Source organism: Durio zibethinus, chromosome 26 (assembly GCF_047325235.1).
Source record: "Durio zibethinus cultivar Kanyao isolate XHJ-2024 chromosome 26, ASM4732523v1, whole genome shotgun sequence".
NCBI classification, from domain to species: Eukaryota; Viridiplantae; Streptophyta; class Magnoliopsida; order Malvales; family Malvaceae; genus Durio; species Durio zibethinus.
The window spans coordinates 7,812,924-7,836,538 of NC_143187.1; the positions used below are offsets into that span (position 1 = coordinate 7,812,924).

Here is a 23,615-nt window from a genome sequence, read left to right on the forward strand (position 1 = left end):
ATGGAAAAATAAAAAGAGAGAGACTCCATAGAATATAAACGAATACTATTGCAAATTAGGTAGAGAGAAAAAGAAAGAAGGGAAAAATCTAAGATCAAAACCAAAAGATGTAAAATAAGAAAGAAATAAAAAAAATTTAAAAAACTATAAAATAAAATTTGAAGAGCATTTATTTGATGGGAAGTGAATAATCATGGTGTGATGGTTTTATATTTTTAGAATCATTCAAAAAAATTTATGAAGGAGATCCTAACTCTTGCCCAAAAGATAAAGATTTAAAAAGAGATGATTAGTTATTTAAAAAAAAAAAAAAGAAATTGATGAATAGGTTTTTGTTGGCGCAAAAAAGAGAGATTATTTGGACGTAAATTAAAACTCCAATACTCCTTATATCTATTCCAGAAAGTGCTTGAAGTTATTTGGTGCCCTCAAGAATCCAGGAACATTCTATGCTTGGCCTTAAAGCCCTGCACCTTTTCAATTAATGGTTTTTGATTTTGATAAATATTATCAAATAGCCAGGTAAGTTTATACTTGTTGTTAGGGCATGTTACAGTGTTGCAATGATTATTTTCTATCTGATAAACTTTCTGTATTTTTTAAGGGATGAATAGTTACAATGAAAAAAGGGAGAGAAGATAAAAAAAGAAAGTGACGTGGAATTTCATGCTAACATGGAATTGAATTGTATAATACTATCTGTTTTTAAAAATAAAGTTTAAAAGTATCTCACTTAAAGAAATAAGATATCAAAGTACCTTTGTTTGGGAAAAAACTTGGTTGAACTGATTGGATGTTCATTCTCTGGGGCATTAATTATACTTTAAATACATTATTTATTATTAAATATGACAAAACATTTTATAAATAAATACATTTGATTTAATGGTTAATAGGTTAATGCAACTTTAAAGTGATTAGATTCAAATCTTATCACTTCTAAAATATTTAAAAAAAATAATAATAATTTAAATAATAAAACAGGTCAAATTCGGATTAATCAGATTGTGATTCATTCGTGATCGGTTCAGTATTCATCCATTTTTTCAAAATTTAGAATCTTATTAATAATCTATTATTGATTCAACTACTTGATCAAATCAGATTCTGTAATGCTGCCTAAACCTAATAAATTTTATCCAAGACTCATCTTGTAAAATAAGTCTAGTTTGAGAGAAGGTTGGTTGTGTTCGAGTTGGTTTGAAAATAATCTTTTCCTTAAAAAAAAAAAAATTCAAGTTTTCAACTTATTTTCATGTGTTTGAAAAAAAAAATTTAAGTTGAACTTAAGTGAATTTTAATCGTGTTTTTTGTCAAACCAATATAAAAAAATGTAAAATTTATTTTTTACTAAACAAATAGCACCTAAAGGGAGAAAAAAAATTTTGGACACTCTTAGGTCATTTTTAAAATTACTGCAGTGATCTAATTACCATATTTGGTATAATATTTTTAAATCATTATATTTAGTATTATTATGAAAAAAATAAATCATTTAGTACAAAATATAAAAAAAAATTTGAAAAAAATAAAATATTTAATACTTATTGAATCAACAATTTATAAAATAATTAAATATTATATTATAAAAAATTATAAAATATAAATCAATTTTGATAAAAATAATTTTTTTCAAAATTATTAAATAATTTTATTATTTTTTAATCAATATAAATTTATAACATAAAAAATTTTTTAGAATAAGTAATTCAAAACCTTATTTTTTAAAAAAATTTTAATGACTTGCTTCTCATAGTAATGTTAATTATCTTTTTTGTGAGAATAAACTAATCAAAAAATAATATTGAAAATTATTTTTTTATGATAATAAAATTTTTTTTATCTTTTAGTTGAGAATCAAATCACTCTCTTAGACAATAATTTTATCACTTCAATGATTTAAAATTATTACCACATAAAAATTTTAAATTATTATAAAAAATGATATAATTATTGAATATAAATCATCATAACTTTTAAATAGATCATATCATGCTAAATACTTTTTTTAAATTATAATAAATTCTTGAGCAAAAAAAAAAAATCACAAACAGTAGATTAAACTTAATAAAGATAAAAAAGAAAAAAAAGTTTTGATTAATGGTCTAGACATGTTCATGGGCGAAAAGAAAAAATTTGTTTTGATTGATGGTCTAAACTTGAAAAAAAAAAGTTCTGATTGATGGATGTTTACGGGTAAAAAAGAAAAAAAAAAAAGTGTTTTGATTGATGGTCCAAAGATGTTTATTGATCAATTGATACATTTAAAATCTAATTTATTTTTATAAGTTTAGTTGATTAACTCATTTAAAATTTATTTATTATTAGCATATTTTTATATTAATATTTTATATTTAAAAAATAAAATAAAATAATTATTTATTTATTTACAGAATAACACCACGAACCGACTGCACCAGACCGTAAACCTGGCCAATAGCAGATCCGTGAACAGTGAAGTAATATAAATTAGTAATTTTTTAATATTTTTTGTCGAAACATTAATAATAAAAAATTTTTTTTCTTAATTGCTGCTTTTTATAATTCCCTCAATGAAAGGAGCGCAAGGTGCCCACGAATAATAGTTTGCAGTAGCATAGTTGGCAGACATTTCATATGACACACAGCCAATAGAGCCAGGTGGTTTGACTCTGTAAAATTAAAGCACTTGTTTTCTCTGTTTCAGCGCATGGTTTTTCGGTCTTGCTGTATGATGGAAGCTGATCCACTCAACCTCAAGCTCTCTTTCATATGATCATATCGAAAAAGAATATAAGACAGAAACAACTCATCATTATCCTGACTTTCTTGAGATAGAGTTACTCAGCCATGGTACGACAAATTCAACTGACTTGTTAGCTTCTCACTCTGCGACAAAGATGAAGGTGATGGCGCATCCAAAGTCACCATACTTCTGCAATATGGATTAACAGCTGGATATCACAATCCGTAACCGCTGCACGTGCTAATGTAGGGAAGCATAATTCATAGTAGAAAAGAAACTTGAATTATATTTTTACAGTGGAGGAGGTGCACATTTTTTCATAAAAAGCTAGAGTCAATGATATGCATTCTTCGGGGCTGAATCTTTGGTTAACCCCTCTTTCAGAAGAGCAAGCTTCAGTTGTAATTAAGGTGATTAGTTATTTATGAATTTATATTTGATATATTATTAGTATATAAATTTTGTATATTATTAATAAATTAAATAATATTATCTTATTAATAAAATAAATTAGATAATATCATATTATTAACAAATAATTTTTTTTTTAAAAATTAATTTTTATATATTTATTTTTAGAGTTTATATTTATTTATTGATGAGTAGATATTATATAATTTATTGATAGTTGTAAATGCTGAGTTTATACCATTTTCTAGCTAACTGTATGTACGTTTATCAGGATTATCATCCAGCATAATGTGACAAAGAAAAGAAAAATGATGCATTAGAAGAGATTGTAATCAAATGAAAAAAAAGAAAAAGAAAGTTATTGATGAATGCTATTATTAATGCACGACAAAACTTATATGATTTTTTTAGGTAAAATTTATGAATTTTTAAAAAAAATATGATTTAATAAAAATTTCAAAGCAATAAACTAATAAAATTTAACAGGAAAATCAATAATATTAAAAAAATTATTTATAATTTAAATTTTATTAATATTTATTCAACGGTAAAAATTATATCAATATTTTTATTAATAATGTCTATTTAAAAAAACATACCAAAATTTTTTAAAATTTTGCATACTTAATTTATGTAACAAAATCTTTTAACTTATCAATTTTAATTTTTAATTTTTATTTAATCATTTATAATAAAAAAATTTACAAATTTCACTTAAAAACCTTTATCTAAATTTTTCTCGTTTAGTGCATGCGTTGTCCTACAAACCGATCATATACATGTGATATTTGGCAACGGCTCCTTACTTTTATTGTTAGGACAGTCAAATCATCGTCCTTAATTTGCCCAAATACTATATGCATGTCATATGCGTATCAGTAATTCAGTATATGTCTTTGGTTTTAGCAACTGGTAAATTTGGAAATACCATGTTCCAGAATTTAATTCCTACGAGTATAATATAGCAATAGTAGGATATGTTTCTTAAGAAAGAAAAAAATAAAATAAATATTTATATCCTCTATATAACTGGACTACTTACTAGCATAGATTTTTTCTTTATCTTGTAAATTTTATTTAAGCTAACAAAAAATATTTTATATTCATGTAGTTGTTGTGTGTATAGAACTACTAATTAAATACTATATGATATAAAGTTTGTTTAGTAGTTTTACTTTTAGAGTATGGGTTAATAATTGAATCTCCTAAGATTAAAGATTAAATTTTCTTTTTTCTAGTAGGTAGTACTACTAATACTTTTGTCTCTAATGAGAAAACTGAGCTGTCCTCCATAAACATTTAATTCAATAATTGATGTCTTGATTAATGCAAAGATTAAAGTTCATAATTTTTTTAAATTAAAAAAAAGTTGTTAATAGTTACTAGTAGTAATGTTTAATTTTTTTTTATTTGATTAGGGGCAGGGGATTAAGATAATTAATTATATTCACACAATTTAAGTGAGTAGTAGAACAAAAATAATAAAAATTATATATACATAACATCGTAATAATGCCATTAGAATATAAAAAATGAAAATAACTACATGTCATGACTCATGTGTTTTAAATATAAAAATCACGTGTTCAGAAGAAAGAACTACAATGCACTGTTTACTTTACAAATTCTCATTGATAATTGAAAGTTGTTGACTTCTTGGTGGCGTGTGAAATTGAGCTTGGAAAATCTAGTTTTAAGCTAGTGTGATACATGCATTGGTATGCAATTATATATATATATATATATGTAAATATCTTTAGTTATAATATAATTAATAAATGTTATATAAGAATTAAAATTTTAATGTAAATAAATAAAAAAATATTATTAAAAATTAATATATACCTGTAACAAAATATAAGAAAGATACTTTTCTATCATATCCCATCCATTAATAGGATGTTTAAGCAAAGCCCAAAAATGTTTTATTCCTGAAACTTACTCCATTTAAAATCAATCTCATGTACAAATTCTTTTCAAGGGAGATTATTTTATAACTTGTTTTGATGAAAAAAGTTGCAATTGATTTTTAAATGTTTTTTTTATTATATCTGATGTAAGTATTATTTTGCTTGGTGATTCAATAAATTCCAAAAGTGTAAATGAATTAACAAATGAAGTAATTATAAATGATAAAGTGGACTATTTATTTTATTTATTTTAAATTCACGAATAAGTTGTATTTTCAAAACTAAATTAATTAATATAACTTTTTTATTTATAATATAACTTTTTATGACATACAAAAGCCTAAACCAGTTTAAACCTACGTATCTCTTTCAAATAATTTACGACTCAATTTTAAGATTAATATTTTTTCTACTACTTATTAAGATTAAATTTTGATAAACATCAATTAGTTTATAAAATAATTTTTTTAAAAAATCAATATTGAGTTTGCAGCGTATCATTTAAAACTGAACAGCATTAAAAACATTAATTTATTAAAAATGACAAAAAAAAGCTAGTATTAATTAATAAAAATCATCTAACTTTTTTATAATAAAAAATGAAAAACCGAATTTGCTACGTGCAAAGTACTCTTTCATTGTGAAATAGCAATTCTCTTTTTTTTGGTTTTTATACATGATTTGATATAGGAATTTGGCAGCCTTTGGAAGCGGGCAATTCTATTAACACTATAAGAAAATGAAATATTAATGACAGTTCTGTAAAGACATTTTATTTACAAATGCCGTTAGTTTTTATGTTTTTATAAAATTTAAGATGTTTATTATTAAAACACCATTAAATATTCAAATAGTGACGTTATTATTTATAAATGTAACTCAAGACTTGATATTAGTGGTGTTTATCGATTAAAACACCTTGAATAATTTTGTCTTAAAAATTTAAGTGAATATTAAAGGTATTTTTGGTAAAAAATGGCTTGAATAATTTCGATAAAAAAATTGATAGAGAATTAATGAAGGTATTTTTGACAGACAACGCCTTCAATAATCTCTTCATAAAAAAAATGTATGCGATTATTGAATGTGTTTTCTACAAAAAAAATTTTACAAGCTTATTGAAAGCGTTTTTGGTTAAAAACGTCTTCAATAAATATCATATCAAAATTTTAAGATCGTATAGATGTTAACCATAAAATAGTAGGTTTGATCCCTCCCTTTAGCTTTTTTTAGGTTTTTGTAAAAATTATTTGTAATTGATTATTTTAAGTATTTTCTAGGTAAAAATGCCTTCAACAATTGCTTTAAAAAAATTTAGAGAGAATATTGAAGGTGTTTTTGGTAGAGAAACGCCTTTAATAATCTATAAAAAAAATATTGAACCAATTCTTGAAGGCATTTTTAGCCGAACTCACCTTCAATAATCCAATCAATAAATTTTTAATTTGGATTATTAAAGGTGATTTTTGTCAAAAATACCTTCAATAATCTATACACAAAAAGTTGAAATGGTTTTTTGAAAGCGTTTTTGGCTCAAAACGCCTTTAATATTTCACAAGATAAATTTGAATGGTCAAATTATTGAAGGTATTTTTTTCAAAAACTCATTCAATAACATTTTGTTAGGGATTATTCAAGGCGTTTTAGGTAGAAAAACGCCCTTAATATACAAAAAATATAAAATGAATTATTGAAAGCATTTTTAGTCAAAAATGCCTTCAATAATCCATTCAATTAATTTTTAGTTGGTATTATTGAAGGTGATTTTTTTTAAACGCCTTCAATAATCCATATAAAAAAGTTGAAACGAATTCTTGAATGTGTTTTTTTGCCCAAAATGACTTTAATATTTTACACAATAAATTTTTAAGTAGGATTATTGAAGGTAATTTTGATAAAAAATACTTTCAATAACATTTTGTTAGAGATTATTCAAGGTATTTTCTTGCTAAATATCCCTTTAATAATCCATAGGAAAAATATGAAACAAATTCTTGAAGGCATTTTTAGGTGAAAACGCCTTCAATGATCCAATCAATAAAATTTTAACATAAATTATTGAAGGTGATTTTTGTCAAAAATGCCTTCAATAATTCATACACAATATTTGGAACAGATTCTTGAAGGTGAGATATATTTTTAGGTGAGATTATTGAAGACAATTTTGGTTAAAAATGCCTTCAATAACATTTTGTTGAGGATAATTCAAGGCGTTTTCTTCATTAATCCCATTAAAAATATATTTTTGATATTGTATATGTCAAGTCAGTCATAGGTTTATGCCTAAAAAATATTTGAAGTCAGTTGTATATTTATGCTCAGAAAACATTTGGTTTATATATGTGATACTACGAATTACATTTTGAAATTTACATAATTAACATTGTTGTATTTCAATAAATTAATCACACATCCGAATTTAAAGCTGATAACGTTGCCATATTAATATACTTTTTTGAAATAATCATACTCAGTAATAATATATTAAATACACATAGTGTATTCATATTAAGTATACCAATAATATTAAACCAATACCCAAATCTACAAACTTAAATTTTCCATTTAACAAGCATGTTAAAAACATTATAACAATTTATTCCTTATATATTTACATTCAACCAATAATGTCTAACCTCAAGGTTTATCAACATTGGTAAATGATAATACATATTCACACCATTCTTTACAGACTTCATCTAGTTCCTCTACCGTGAAGCTTTCTTTACTCTCCCACTAAAAAAAAATTAGAAGTAAATGTTAATAAATGAGAACATAATTTAGCTTTTTATTTTTTTTGAAGATATAAGGAGTTTATGAAATTTATACTAACCTTGAATGGTGTGGTCATAAAATAATGTAAAACTATCTCTCGCATAAAATGAAAGATATAATATCCACATTCAATATTACCGGGTTGACGAGGTACCTGAAAATTAAATTAAATGGGTTTAAGAAATATTTATCTACACAAACTCAACATAAAAGAAAAAATTTCACATTTACCGATAATGACACCCATTTCAATTTCTTTGTCTTCTTATCGAATGCAGATATTACCCTGAATTGAAAAAAAATTACTTAATACATAAATAAAATTACTTATGAAGAAATATAAGATATATAATATAATAAAGTGTAATACCTATTTATAAAAGTTTGAATATCAGGGTTAGGCATCGCCATTAGATTAATTGAATTAAGTAAGTATGACGTTAAGGATTTGGTGTCAATCACAATAAGCACCCAATAACGATTGTAAAATAATAACAATGATATACTTAGATTACGTATCAGATCAGATTTGGATAAGATCAAAATAATTAAGTTTGGAATATAACTTACTACGCATTATACAAAAGTAAATAATAATCAACCGATCTTTTCATGCATTCAATCACATGATTAGCACGATAAACGGCTATGTCACTCTGCTCACTAATGAAGTTGGGATCAACAAATCTAAATCTGTTGGTCAACTATCTTCCCTTGAGCTCTCTATATAGGAAGCTGCACGATAACAATCAACAATGCTAGTTAGTATTACACTGTAATATAGATTAATACATATTGAATGTGCATATTTGTATTTATAAGCTAATCTCATATAAGCAATAGTATCAATAGCTAATAATTCATCCAGTTCATAAAATTCTTTAATCTCCTCCACATCAATGAAAAAAAAATGATGGTTTATCAAATAATCCTTCCTCAGACTCAATGGTTATGAAGTTTCCTCTGGATAAATGCTCTAGTGAATAATTAGATAACTCATCCATGGTAGCTTGACCAAGGGTCATACTCTGAGTCCCAACATCTTGCTACAATATTTAATGAAATATAAGTATTAAAACTAAATAAATAAATATAATAAATAAAATCATACTTTATACGTGGTAACGGAGGTTGGGTTCGTTGTCTGACTTGCAACAGAAGCTTGTCCTACGTGGACGATTCTATCAGATTAACTTACTACATGCTATGCTGCATTACTACCAACATGGCCTCTAAAGCAGCGAGTCTTTGTTGTTACTTATTGAGGAGTTGCTCCTAGTCATTAATCTGTTGCTGTTGTTGCTCAATGATTGCTTCATATTATACATTTCTTATTCGTGGGGTTTTGGATTTATTACTAAAAAACTTTAATGGTAAGATAAATTTACCAACCCCACGAATCCGACCAGGCATTTCTTTAGTGCCTAATGCTAAAGACAATAGATCTTCGCCATACCAAGTTATCAGTTTACCATATTTGACTTTAACAGCATAATCATCCTAAAAGACAATAATAAGATGGGCTGTAACAACAAATCTATACAAACTAGTATACAGTTATGCATATAACCACAATGCCAATCATACATGATATTAAAAAAATAGTTATACATACAATCTTTTTTGTCATTTCTTCGGTTGCTTCATCTACAAATGATTTATCCTTCCTTAGATGTTCTTGTTTCCAGACATCCTATCTGAAAACTTTGGTGCCAGAGCTTATTAATTCTTATTAAATTACCGTAATATAAGAATCAGAATATATGAAATGAATGTTCATAAATATTCATTAATGAGTATAAAACAAGTGTGCAAATACATACAAAGCTCGTACTTCACATTTGCATATCCCTTTCTCGTTGTCTGATGGTGATATTGTTGTTTGGCCCGAATGCTCTGTTGGTTTTCTTTGATTTTCTACAAAAGAAAAAAATTACGTCAATTACATATGAAGATCAAAGGATATATTATATAAAGACTTATAAACAATTTTATTGGTAATGGGTTTACGTACTAAAAAATCTTCTGAAAGTTGATATCGAACAAAATTTATCCAATCTTTAACATTTATTACATCTGCATATGAAGTAAGTGAAACAGCCAATACATCACCTTGATTAGCCAGCGATAAAATATATTGGGTTGTCAATCTATTTTTAAAGTCTTTGAATACTTTTCCAATAGATTCAACATAATCTTTTTATAGTCAATTAAGAAGTCAAACCATTCTTAAATAATTTAACACAATTAGTATGAATACATTGAATTTCAATTAAATGATTATTTAACAAAATTTATGAAATAGTTGAATAAATATACTACAATTGACTATCATATATCATCCTTTAGATCATCAGAAACTCATCGCCAATTGGTGTACGTAATTGAAATCCTACTATGGACGACGGCTCCAATATGAATAGCCAACTTGACAACTCATTCAGACACAGGTTGTCCACTTTGATTGAAGTCAACATGAATTTTTGTGCCACTTACTTTAATTTGTTTATTTGGGCCCTTTCCCTTCTTTTTTAGCCTACATGTGTGTTTTGTACATGTTCAATAGAAGGAGAATGATATTGTTCGGAGTTCATAATACATATGATTTTGATCATAATTATAAGAATTATACAAAATAACCGTCTAAATTTAACACTGTACGTAATTAAATATAACCAATATCATTACGTACAGAAATACCATTTAGAAAACCAATCAACAATATGCTTAGACACACCCTTCAACAAACCTTTCAAAAACACCATTCAGCAAATCATTCAACATACAATTTAGCATATAATTTAGCATACCAATATCACATAATACCATTCAGCAAAATAATATCATACAACAAGGTTTAGCAAATCACAATATTTAAAGAAAACTACACAGAAACATCATACATGCAGTGAAAAGTGCTGAGATGACTATGCTTACGGTGAAATTAATAAAAACATTTATGAATATGTAAATAGTAAGGAATAAAAAAAATTACTTTATCGAATAGTATAAATAATACAGTAAACAAAAAAAAGACATACTGATAAATAGAAAGGTATGCGCCGTTGATTTGTTAAAGATCAGTGGTGATGATAAGGATAAAGAAACCAAAAGTCTAATATAAATGTTTTTATGGGTTTGGTTTGGTTAATTAATGTAGTTTTTAATCGTTTTTTGTACTAATAGTTTACGATTTTGATATTCAAGACAAGGGAATGAATATAAAAATTATTATTAAAGGCATTTTTCCTCAAAAACTGTCGTCATTAATTCTTTTAAAATTTTAGTTGGAGATTATTGAAGGTGTTTTTTACTGAAAAAAGCCTTTAGTAATCCAAAAAATAATTTTAAAAGAAAATTATTAAAGCCTTTTTTTCTCAAAAAATACCTTTGATAATTCTGAACAAAAATTATTAAAGGTATTTTTAGTAGAAAATCTCATTAATTGATATTCCCATGATAAGAATAGAGCGACTTATTAAAGGCGTATCATGCAGAAAACGCCTTCAATAAATTCATTCAAAAAATTATAACAAATTACTGAATGCGTTTTTCTAGAAAATAAAAACATCTTCAAAAATCTCCTTAATATTATTGAAGGCGTTTTATACTAAAAGATGCCTTTAATAATATCAAAAATTTTAAAAAAAAATTATTGAAGGCGTTTATTCTCAAAAAATACCTTAAATAATTATGTACAAAAATTAAAATGAATTAGTGAAGGCATTTTTCTAGAATAAATGTTTTCACTAACCGTATTAAAATTTAAGTAGTAGAATATTGAAGGTGTTTTTCACTTAAAGAAGCCTTTAATAATCTCAAAAATTTTAAAAAAAAATTATTAAAGGCGTTTGTTCTTAAAAAAATACCTTCAATAATTATGTACATAAATTAAAAGGAATTAGTGAAGGTGTTTTTCTAGAATAAACACCTTTACTAACCGTTTTAAAATTTAAGTAGTGAAATATTTAAAGGCATTTTGTACTAGAAGACACCTTCAATAAATTCTTTTAAAAAATAAAATGAATTAATCAAGGTGTTTTTTATGAAATAAATACCTTCAATAACCCTTTAAAATTTTAGTAGTGTAATATTAAAGGTGTTTTGTAGAGAAGATACATTTAATAATCTCAAACAATTTTTAAAGAAAATTATTAAATGCGATATTTTAGTAAAAAATTACCTTCACTGATATTCATAAATAAAAATGAGAAAATTATTGAAGGCGTATTATGCAAAAAATACCTTCAATAAATACACCATAAAAATTGGATGAAATTAGTAAAGGTGTTTTTAGGGCTTAAACGCTTTTAATCATCTCAAATAATTCTACTATGACTCTGTTGAAGGCGTCTATAATATATTCAAAAAATATTTATGAGAAAATTATTGAAGGTATTTTTCTTAGTAAATGCCTTCAATAATCTGGTCTAATAAAATTGTTCCCAAACTTAGCACATCCAATCACCAACTTCAAGTTTTATCTTTATTATTTTATTATTTCTCTTTTCAGGTTGATTATAATTTACTTTCCCTTTCCTTTAGTTTTTAGTATTCGAGCATTATCTTTTAAAACCCTATTTTGACTATTCATTAGTTATTTACTTTAGCTTTTACTTCATTCGACTATTCTTTCAGCTTTTGCAATTCGCGATTTTCTTTTTGGTTTAAACAATTTTCTCAAAAACCCACTTTCTCAAATACCAATTTGTAGCCCATCATCCACTTCCCTTTCCTTTTCATTTTCTTCATTCTCTAGGTTTTCTCTACACCTGTTTTACTTTATTTCAATCACAACTACAAATACTCTTAGGTACTATCTACGTTAGTAGCAGAGTTTTAACATTCATAATATCAAGTAGCTAAGAAAATATTTCATAACAAGGAGTTCTCATTTTTTATAAGTACTGGTCTTGTTATTATCTTTTGTTTAAAATATATTAAAGTTAAGTATTTTACATGTTTGTTTTCATATAAATTATTTATATACATTTGGTCTGATAATGTAGCAAGTACTAAATAGATAAGAGTTGGATGCAAAAGTCAAGATTAAGTCAAGAGTACAGAGATAGAGTGAAATTTTTTTTTAATTTTGCATTTGAGAATACAAGTGAAGATAATATGATATTATGCCAATGTGTGAAGTGTGCTAATATCGATTGACAAATGCGTCAAGTTATTTTTGAACATTTAATTTATATTGAATTTCTCTCAGGATATGTTAATTGGTATTTTTATAAAGAGTCTGTACCATCAAGGTTTTTCACTAAAGTTTTTTCAACTTCAAGGGCTCTCCAACACCAACATGATCATTTTATAGTAGATGATATTGAGGGTATGTTGCGTGATACTTTTAATATTCATAACCAATATTTTCATAATCTTTCTCTCTAAAATGAAGGATTTAATCAGTCCAATGATGAAATGAATAAATTTGGTGAACCTAGAATAGGTGTATGTGACCAACAACCTAGAGGAGAAGTATCAAAGTTTTATAAGTTGCTTGAGGATATGAATGATGGATTAAAGCATTCAAGGTTATCTTTCTATGTTCATCTTTTTCACTTGAAATGCTCATGTGGATGGACGAAAAATTCTCTAACTTTATTATTAGAGTTTATGAAAGAAATATTTTCTTTTACAAAAATCTCTGAATCTTGTAAGAAATCAAATAAGATGATCAAGGATTTAGGTCTTAGTTATGAGAAAATTCATAGTTATCCTAATGATTGCATATTGTATTAGGGTGATAGTAAAAATCAAGAATGTTGTCATTTATATAGTATTTCTCATTGGGTGGATGAAAACCCCGATAAAAGGTTAAATGAGGATGGTGATAAGGTTTGTGTCAAAAAAAAATCTGTTAAGGTTTTACATTATTTTCCATTAATACCAAGATTTCAACGACTCTTCATGTCTTCTAAAACTACAGATTCAATGAAGTGTTATCATGATAAGCGGGCAGATAATGAATCATTGAGGTATTCTATAAATTTTTTGGCTTGAAAATCATTTCATTCTAGGTTTTCAAACTTTACATCTGATCCTCGAAATGTTATGCTTGGACTAGCATTTGATGGTTCAATACGTTCAAAATGATGAGTATTTCTTATAGTCCTTGGCCAATTATATTGATTTCTTATAATTTGTCACCATGGATTACTATGAAGCAACAGTCATTTATATTGTTTATGATAATTTTTTGAGAAAAAAATTTGGGTAATGATATAGACATCTACTTACAACCTCTTATTAAAGAGTTAAAGTAATTATGGGAAGGAGTTGAGACCTATAAACATAAAAAAAAAAAAAAACTTCAATATGCGTGCTGCTTTATTATGAACTATCAGTGATTTTTTTATTTATGTGAATTTATCTGGTTAGAGTACAAAAGATTGTTATGCTTGTCCATGTTATGCCGCATATATATGTTCGAAGTAGTTACCTAATGATAAGAAGTTCTGTTATATGGGATATCATCGATGGTTAGATAATAATCATTAATTTAGATTTCGAAAATATCTCTTTGATGAAACTAAAGAGTTAAGATATCGTTTTTATCCATTAGTGGGTCTAATATCTTGTCAAAGCTAAAAAATATCAATTTCACTTATGAAAAAATGACTCCATAAAAAAAAAGGTGAGAGACATCTTTGAAGGTGTTTGGCCTCATATTACACAAGTTGGTGATATTGATATTGAAGTTGGTGATCTTGATATTCAAAATAATGAAGAGAACGATGAAGAAGATGACCCCAATGAGTCTGAGTTGTGAAAAAAAAGTATCTTGTTTGAGTTGCCTTATTGAGAATATAATTTATTACGTCATATCCTTAATTTGATGTACATAGAAAAAAATGTTTGCCAAAATTTTATCGAGATAATTTTCAATGTGAATAGAAAATCAAATGATGACTTTAAAAGTTAGCTTGAACTAGTTGATATAGGAATTTACCCTGACCTTCATCCGAAGTTGCTTCCTAATGGAAAATATCGATTGTCTGTTGCTTGTTTTGGGATTTTTAAAGTTAAAAAAGATGTGTTTTGTAAGGTTTTGAAAAATATCAAAGTTTCAGATGGCTATACGTCAAATATATCGAGATATGTGAATTTGAAAGAGTAAAAACTTTCTTCATTGAAGTCATATAATTATCATATTTTGATGCAAGACTTACTTTCAATTACTTTACATTTATCAATGTCAAAGTAAGTCACTTTTATGGTAATTAAATTGAGTAACATATTTAAATCTTTATGTGAGAAATATATGAATGTGAAAGAGCTTGACAAACTTTAAGATCGAGCCACAATTACTTTATGTCATTTAGAAAAGATTTTCCTTTTAAACTTCTTCACCTTATGATGTATTTGATTATCCACCTTTCATATGAAGCAAAAGTTAGTGGATTGATTTATTATCGATTGATGTATCCTATCAAAATATATTATTGTTTAATAGATTGATTAGGTTTTTATTGATGATTATGTCACTTTAGTTAAAAAGATATATGACTAATGTTTTATGCAATAGGTTTTTAGGGAGGTTAAAGTCTTATTGTCACAATAAACACTATTCGAAAGGTTCTATTACTGAAAGATATTTAGCAGAAGAGTGTATGACATTTTGTTCTCATTATTGGAAGATGTTAAAACGAGATTTAATAAACCATCAAGAAATGTTGGTATGCAGCATACTGACAATGGTATAACTAACATTAATAACATATATATATTTATTTCACTTTTATAGGTTTGGAGTGGAAAGCTTGTTAGTAAAGAGGTGATGTGTCTCTCACAATGTTCGAATAGGATTGTGAAATGATATAAAGGTTTCATCATCAATAAATTTATATTTCACACTAAATTTTGTGAGAGATTTAAAAGTACACAAAATTCAAGAGTTGTTGTTACTTCATCAACTACTAGCTATGCTAGTGCTAGGGACACAAACCATTTAGAGGGAAATATTGACTATTATGGCATGATTAATGACATCATTGAGTTAGATTATTATGGCAAGTGGAAAGTTATCTTATTTCGGTGTGATTGGGTTGATGTAAATAGTGCGAGAGGTATTAAAAAAGATCAGTATGGATTTATATTTGTGAATTTTTCTCGATTAATTCACACTGGACAAGAACTCATCGATGAACATTATGTTTTTTTATCTCAAATAAAACAAGTTTTTTATTCTGAAGATCCCAAAGAATTGGGTTGGTTTGTTGTTCTTCGAAACACACCTAGAGATTTATTTGATATGAGGTTAGATACAAAAAATGATGTTGAATATGAAACTAAATGTTATCCTTTTGCTGAACAAAACTTGGATGAAAATATCTCAAATACCTACGCTTACTGGGTTCGCGAAAATGTTAATGAAGACATTTATGAATCATAATGGATCATTTATATTTTATAATTCGAGTGTTTAAGATATAATGTAGTAAATGATTGTATGTAATTAATGTCGCATTCGCTATTGTATATTTATTGTATTGTAAATCATACATTATCTTTTGAATTAATTAAATTGATATGTTTTTTATATATCGTAGGTTATGATTTCTTAACTTTTCAATGTCTTTATATATGTTCTAAACTAATATCTTTTATATATTCGTTTTTATGATGTAGGTAAATTACAATGTAGATGAGTAAATTGAAAGGAATACACATAAAAAATATTAGTTCAGAACTATCTGTGGTACCTATTGATATTGGTTATAGACTGAATCTTTTGGAGGGGAATAAACGTACTGTTAGATCTAATTCAATCACTTTTAACCATTCAACTAATATTGGATCTGGCAATACGAGAGGTTCAGGTTTAGATAGTATCCCGTCAATTGATTATGCTTTAAATTTGATGTAGGTATCATATACCCCATATTCAAAATTCGATTATAATGATAAAAGTATTGCCATTTTATAAATTTATTTTTTATTTTTTGTAGTTGATAACAATGATCAACAGAGGACTAGAGGCTGGATAACTTTGAAGGAATTGTTTGCACTACCTTCGAACGAGTGTATTGTAGTGTCTGTAACTCTGATAGACAACCAATTAGTGAAGAGACTTAACTGTTGGCTGGATTTCTAGGCATGCTTGCTTGTAATAGAATGAAATTGCCTATTCATTATGAAACATGGCATAAATTTCTAGGTCGATGCTTTAAACTTTATTGAGCTATTAGTATAATTAATTACATATAAAAAAAATTAATTATTTTAAATTTAGTTTATTGATTAAAACTTTTCTTTTTGTATTATTACAGTTAAGATTTGTATTTGAAATGCCAAATTTATTTGTGCTTAAGTCATTGGGAAAGAAATGAAAAGATTATAAGCATAATTTGAATAATAAGTATTTCGATCGAAATACTACTGTAGAGGCGACGATGAAAAATCTATCCCGTAATGTGATTAGTGGTAATATGAACAATTAGTTAGATTTTAATTCTCAAGAAAAAGAGGGTACTAATTTATAACTTTGTATAGTAGAATGAAATAATGAAAGTGTTTTATACTTTAAGTTGGTAATATTTGTATTTCTACCATATAAGCAATTATTTTTTATGATAAAAAAAAGAATAGATTGGGATTGGTAGCAGAAAGCAACAGAAATATAACCATACAAGTGGATCAAAAAGTTTTGCAAGAAAGCAAAAAGAAATAGTAAGTTTACGATTTTAAACTTATTTCAATGAATGAACTTTTTGTGCCATTAAAAGGTAAATATGCAAATTAACAGTTATTATTTTGTTTAATTGTTTTGATAGTTTCAATATATGATATTAAACATATCGAAAGTTTTGAACTTAGTTGACACAGATGATATATATGAAAAAGTTATTGTTTACGTCTATTTAGGTAAAAATACAAAATTGTTGTTATTGTTCTATTTAAACAATTTGAATAGTTTCAATACTTGATATTAAACTTGTTCGATTGATTGAATTTGGTTTCTACGGTTGATATGGGTGAAAAAGTTGTCGTTTATATCTATTTGGGACTATTTTTGCCTTTAAAAGATAAAAATACAAATTAAACTTTTGGCTGGCTTTTAATAGTTTGAATGGCTTCAATCCATGATATTAAACTTGTCCAAATAATTAAATTTGGTTGCCATGATCTATATGTGTGAAAGGCCAAAATGTTTTTATTGTTCGTGTCTATTTAAGATTATTATATTGTTAAAGGGCAAAAATATAAATACATGATATTAAAATTATTCAAAATTTTTTAACTAGATTGACATGCTTGATATGCATGAATAAGTTGCAGTTGATATATATCCTATCAAATAACATATGTTTTGGTATAGCATTTTTATATGGACAGTAAAATTGGACATGTAAAACTTTTTCGCTTAACACGTACAAAAAAGACGGATCTTACATAAATATCAAAACACAAGAAATTATGATAATTTGTAACATATATTTTAATACAAAATAAATATTTACTCTTTTTAACATATTATCAATTAATCATTAAACTTGATAGTTGTATATGACTAATTTATAGGAGAAAGCAAAATAGAAAATGACTGTTGAGATTGAAGTAGCATTTGATGGTTCTCTCAACATGCAAGAATTGAAAAATCAGATATTCATAGAAGTTGATGGAAAAGAAAGGTGTGGACGGGTTCGAGGCCTTGGGTTGGATCCAACACCATCTACCTACTATGAACATAGCTCTCAGCAATTTACATTCTCAATAAGTCAGTCTTCGCTTGACATTTCGATATTGAAGAAGAAGTTACAAATTATGCAATAACGTTTTCAACAAATTGAAGCAAGAAGAGAACAGGAGCGTGACATTGAATGAAAATTAATGATGGATTGTCTTCAAGAATACTACTGTCTAGAGAAAGTTAGTATGAAAGGCCACCGAACGGAAAAGGAAAAAATTGGTTTTGTAGCTTATTCTAAATAGGAAGAGAAATGTTAATTTTGGAGCAGTACTCTATGACTGGTACTAGAGGGAGTTGGTTTCTTAAAGCTAAAATTTTTCAAGTTTGGAGCAGAGACAATAGGAAAATACAAATCATATATATACACATATATAGTTCACTAAATGCATGTTTCCAAGCATGATATAGATCGATAATGCCACTAAGAGAATCCAAGGAAAAAGAATTCCCCTACCTAGGAGGACCATTCTGCAATATTGACTTCAGAATTCAGGGGGGTACTTCAATTCCACATCTTAATTGTCAATAAGAAGCAAGCATTAAACTAGTTAAAAAAAGAAACAGGAAAGAAATTAGAAGCATCTCTGTATATAGTAGCACAAGGATATCAAATCTTTCAACTCATAAAACATCACCATAATAATCTAATTAAAATAGAAGAAAAAGAATGAGAATTGTGTGTTTCTAGTTATCTTAATGGTTTGCTTTCGGATATGAAAGAGAGAGTTATGGCTTACTCATGATCTGGAGTTGTGTTTACGGTTCAGCTTCCCCCATGTCAAAGGTGTATTGAGTACATCAATCAAGAGCAAAAAAACGCAGAAGGTGAAATAGAGAAAGAAAGTGTTATAAATGAAAGCAAATGGCTTTTTCCTACCTAGCTCGAGCAGTATTCATGGGTCCAATTTCATAGATTTTTTTTTTTTCATTTTTACACCATTCAACAGCTTCAAAACCTCTCAATCACCGTCCTTGTCGAAGTTTATTACAAATTCATTGCTTGTTATACTAAAGACAAATTAAGACAAAAACAAAAATCACATGAAAGAAACATTATCTCTTCTCTTAAGAGACCGGCTGAGCATTTATTTTGAATGCTTACCTTAACAAGAACATTCAACTACGTGGATCCCATGAATTAATTATATTAATTTTTGGATTATTCTTTTACATATGTAATCAAGATAAATCAGCAAAAATTCATTACCAAAGAGAGTAAAAAAATTGATGACTATTTATAGTAGAGCAAAATTATGGCAGGTTTTGCCATTTAATTCATTATCCTAATTAAATATCAATGTTTCCTTTATCTATAAAAATGAGACATGAAGATTAAAGTTGGAATTGGCAAGAGTTTGCTTCATTTGCCAGAAATTCTGAGAACTTTATGACACTGCATTAATAGTCTGTCAGTGGACGATACTGTCCCAAGTTAGTATTGACGACGACTAGTTTTGATAAAATGGTACGTCTTCATTAAAGGCAAAGATAATATAGTCCTTTGGGGACTCTATTCCAATTTTATTTAGGCCACATTTGAAAACCATATTTCTTTTTTTATTATTATTTTTTTAATTTTAAACTACTTAATTAAAAAAAACAAGGACTTTACACTAAATCCTTCCAAACTTGTAATTTTCTAAAATCTAATCAATATGTAATTAACAAATTCAATTTATTTTTTTAAGTTTTTGTAAATATTCAATGAGACATTCTAACTTTTACATTTGTAATAAATTTTTTATTTTAAACATCAATTATTGAATAATATAATTATTACAAGAAGAAAGATCATGAAGAGTCGTTTACGATTCTTCTCTATACAAAAAAATTTAAAAAATCACACTCTTTTGATCACATTATATTCCAGGTGACCCTCTTCCAATTTAGACAGACCCTCTTGAGGGGTTGTTATACACCGAACTAAGGTTTAATTTATGCATGGGTTTTTCTTTTCGGATAAAAAAAAAAATTATCTAGGCCTTTGCCCTGAGATATATGCTTCTTATATGACTCTACTCCAGTGCCCCTTGTCGACTTTGCGTTACTCACCCTTCTTAGACAAGATATTAATTTAATTACTTAGCTTTGTAAATGTTTAAACAGGGCTAATTGTTTCAATTTATTTAAATTTCATTTGAATAAATGATGAGATTAATTTAAAAATTAAAAATAATAATAATAATTAATATAATTAATATTGAAAAAATATTATAATTATAATAAAAAATAAAAAAATTTATTAAAGAAATTTTATTAAAATTAATATTTAAATTTAAATAATAATATAATAAATTTAATTACATGATTAAAAAAATACGAAAAAATTCAAATCTAACTTTGGTTTGATAGGGAGAAAACGATAGACGGAGGGCCGAAACGTGTTTATAATCATTACGTATCATCATTATTAAAACAGCTGATACTCTTTTTCTTTAAGATTTTTGGCCGACTTTTCTCTGAAAAAATATCTTTTGTGATGATTCCGGTATTACCATGTTTACTCAGTAGTCAACAGTCAAAATCTTATTTAATGATGATGTACAGCTTCTTACTTCCTGTTGTTTTCACACAGCTCTCTTTCTACTGACTTGTCAAACATTAAATTTTGTGGGTGGCAGGAAATTATTTCATTTCAAGTTCAAACATTTTAAAAGAAACTTATATTAAATTTATAGTCATCATATCGTTTAAAGAATAATTTATTTCTGCAACCATATGTTTTTCAATGAATTTATGGATATATATATATAGACATTCAAGAAGATGGACCTTCCATTCATTTTGAGGGCTAAGTCAGTTGAAAGCTTCCATTGATCATGCGCATAAAGTATATATAAAGACGTTTCATAACAATGCAAAGGGTAAATTCAATTATTCATACTTTAAAAATGATTGCACAGTTTTTCATTTGGCACGTAAGCTGTCATTGACACAGAAGCTTTAAAACTAATTCTTATCTTTTTGGAAACAATTTGGCCTCTGTGAAAAACTAGTAGTACAGGAAAACAGATTCCATGGCTAAAAATGAACTCGAAAAAAACATTGCCATTCAACAATCATTACTACCGGATTTAATCTAATTTTATGTTAAATTCATAAAATTAACGTGTCCACAACTAACAGCCCATATCTAATAGTCTTGTCTTAGTAGTTTTGAAATTTTTAAATTTCAAGTTTAAGTCTAATTACTCGTGAATTTAATCTAATTTTATGTTAAATTCATATTAATATTGGTTGATTTTTTCAATTACTTTAATACTTAAAATTTAATTTTTAATAATTTCAAATGTCAAAATCATTTCGGTTCTCCGTATGTGTAAAGGCTTGCAAATGATTCATATATAGACAAGAGAAGTACACAATAGGAAAATTTGCATTAGCATTGGATCTCGAATTTGCTTGGTGCTGGGGACAACACATCTAATGTCAGATGATGAATCTACATTTTTCAATGAATCACCAAAAAATGACAAAGGAAACAATATATGCCATTTTCCACCATTACAACAAAATGTAAGAAAAAAAGCGATTTCCTTCCCGTCGATTGCCTGCCCCCATCATAGTTGTAGATATTTCAATCTGAATCTATAAGATCAATTTTGATAATTAAAAAATTAAAAAAATAAAAAAAGCGTTTGAGTTTACATAAAATTGGGTTAGTAGAGTTTGAATTAAATTTAAAAATTAAATCTCAATCACAAGAAAAAATTAAGATTGATCAAAAATTTCTTTGATCAATACTTATAAATAAATGCTAGAACACATAAGAAGGGGAGAAAAATTGACAGCAGACAAGGGAACATGAAGCTGCTGGCACCAAAAGAAAAAAAAAAAAAGAGGAACTAAAAAAAAGACGGGGTAACAAGAATAGAAGAAGCTAGCAGGAACCAAAAAACAGTGGAAGGCAATAGTGGAGGAGAATCACATGCGTGTGGAGCAAGTGCCTTAGTGTGCTTTGATGCCTTAGTGTCATGTGATAGGCTAGCACATTGATTTGGTAGAATTTCATCCCAAAGGCTCACGTCAATTTTGGTACTTTTACTTACTTTTAATTTTTTTTTTCAAATTTTTTAATTGTTTGGTACTTTTTTTCTCTTTATTTGATTGTTTATTCATTTGTTTTGTTTTATGCATAATTATTTATTTATTCACTTTGTTTTATGGTTTTCATTATTTGATATTAAATTTAATAAAATAATAAAAAAATAAAAATTTTGAGAATAAATATTAATCATCTAATGATGGAATTTATAAAAATTTCAAATGGTAAATTTTTATGAAATTCCTAGGTGAGAAATTTTGTTTAAATTTATTCCAAATCGTGGAATAATTTAGATAAAATTTCAATAACAATAATTAATATTTATTTTCAAACCAAAAAAATTAAAAATAATAAAAAACATAAAAATATAAGATTTTTAGAATTAAATACAAATTATCCAATGATGAGATTCTTAGAAATTTCAAATAATTTATTTTAAAAAAATCTCTAGGTAAAAAATTTTCTCTAAATTTGACCCAAATTATGGAATGATTTAGATGAAATTTCAATACAAGTAATTGTATTCTTTTCTAAATAAAAATTTGGATTGAAAATATTTGATAATTATCTAAAGATGATATTCTTAGAAATTTCAAATGGTAAATTTTTAATAAATATCTATGTGAGAAATTTTTTCTAAATTTGACCCAAATGGTGGAATAATTTAGATGAAATTTCAATAAAAATAATTGTCATATTTTTTTTTCTTTCCAAGAAAAAAAATTTCTAAATAGGCCCAAATAGTGAAAATTTTAGAAATTCAAAAAGAAAAAATATTTCTAATTTGGCCAAATGGTGGAATAGTTAGATTTTTTTTCGACGAAAATTGATAATAATAAATAATAATAAATAAATCTTTTTCCGACAATAGAGCCTCTTCAAAAAATCAAATGGGATTTCTTGAATACTCTTGAGGTGAGGAAGTATTTTTTAAGAGTTCTACTAGATTGATAGAGAATCTTAAAAATTGTTTCTAATATTTGAAACCATTAGACTTCGAACCTTAGGATAAATTTGAAATAATATGGTACCATCCGTTGGATGGGCATGTGG

The 23,615-nt window shown here is 26.3% G+C and overlaps 1 long non-coding RNA gene across 1 annotated transcript; it reads right to left on the reverse strand.

Moving 5' to 3' along the window:
• Positions 1-7,553: 7,553 nt before the first annotated feature.
• On the reverse strand, positions 7,554-19,361 carry LOC149511299 (uncharacterized). Its single transcript, XR_016334228.1, has 7 exons — positions 19,255-19,361; positions 18,972-19,061; positions 9,836-9,897; positions 9,645-9,738; positions 8,392-9,518; positions 8,053-8,107; positions 7,554-7,975 (listed from the first exon to the last, which is right to left on the reverse strand). It is a non-coding gene; the product is annotated as an uncharacterized LOC149511299 (long non-coding RNA).
• Between the last annotated feature and the right edge of the window lie 4,254 nt (positions 19,362-23,615).